We start from the raw sequence: 1,522 nt of genomic DNA on the forward strand, positions 1-1,522 counted from the left end.
CCTGGGTTGGTGGGGGGGAGCAGGGAATTGGCCTCTTTTCTTCCCAGAAATGTTGGTAGAGGACAATAACTTGGTGGCTGCTACAGTGGCAGGTATCAATGATGCTGGCTGCACCATCCAGCATGGTGGAAGTGATAAGGGGCTGCCCAGGAAGGTGTGGAGATAGCCAGGTTATGAAGCCAGCAGCCCTCTGTGATGCAAAGGAGAGCTCTGCACAGGTTCTTCATCTGTCCTGGGGAGGTAGTTATCCACCCACTGTTCTGAACTGCCTTGGTTCACAACCTTCTGGTCCAGAGAAGAGTACCTCATGGCATCCATACTGCCAGTTGTTACAGATCTGGTTATCACAAAAGCTATCTAACCAGTCTTGGAATAAAGCCATACCTAGCTCCTGGTTGTATTAAATTGTGAATCTTTTCTTCTCCCACACCCTTGTTTTAAACTTCTACCAGGAAAGATCTGGCAACAGACTGCCTACAGTAAACTATACAGCCTGCTGCAAGATAGTTAAGTTAAAGCATAATTAGAGGCTTTGTGTAGGCAGGAAGGTCCAGGAACATGTAAAACAAATATAATCTCTTTCCTCCCCCTGCCCTTCTACACCCCTTGGGCTTCTTTGTAGAGAGGGTGTTTTGTTAGATTGTCCAGTTATTCATTGGACCAACTGTCTTTGCTGCTTTAAGCCAGCTTTTTAGGCACACAATGCCTTTCATTAGGTTTCGGGAAACAAGCAGGTACAACCAAAAACTAAATACTAGACCAAACAATAACTTGTGTCCAGCCCCAAAGTAAAAAACAAAAACACAACCAAAAAACCCCCCAGCTGTGCTAGAGTAGAGGAGGGCTGTGAAGAAAGAACAAAGAGATGTGATCAGAAGTCACTCCACATCAAGAGCAATGTAGTTGAATAGATAATCTTATTATGCAGAAGAACAAGACTCTTGGATGGGGAAAGTTCTCTGTAGAGGACAGATGGGGTTAGGAGACTTGACAATTACACAATTGTTTCAGGACTCAACTTAAATTCGTTAAACTTCACCTCTGCTAAAGCTAAAATTTCCCTCCCTCATCCCCTGGGGGTTACAAGAAATAGCGGCCATAAGCTAGCAGAGAGCAGATTTAGACTGGACATTAGGAAGAACTTCAGAGTTCGAGTGGCCAAGGTCTGGAACGGGCTCCCAAGGGAGGTGGTGCTCTCCCCTACCCTGGGGGTCTTCAAGAGGAGGTTGGATATGCATCTAGCTGGGGTCATCTGAACCCAGCACTCTTCCTGCCTGTGCAGGGGGTCGGGCTCGATGATCTATTGAGGTCCCTTCCGACCCTAACATCTATGAATCTGTCTTCTGAAGGCATTTGTTTTTTATAGATTTCATATGAGTATGGGGACTGAGGTCAGAAATAGTGACTGTGAAAAGTGTTTTTCTCACAGGTGCTTGGCTTTACTTATCTCTACCCTGTCTCAATGTGAGTTTATTCTGAAGCCTAGTGGTTTAGCTTCACCCTCTTTATTCTTTCCACACGA

Source organism: Alligator sinensis, unplaced genomic scaffold (assembly GCF_000455745.1).
Source record: "Alligator sinensis unplaced genomic scaffold, ASM45574v1 scaffold376_1, whole genome shotgun sequence".
Classification (NCBI taxonomy): Eukaryota; Metazoa; Chordata; order Crocodylia; family Alligatoridae; genus Alligator; species Alligator sinensis.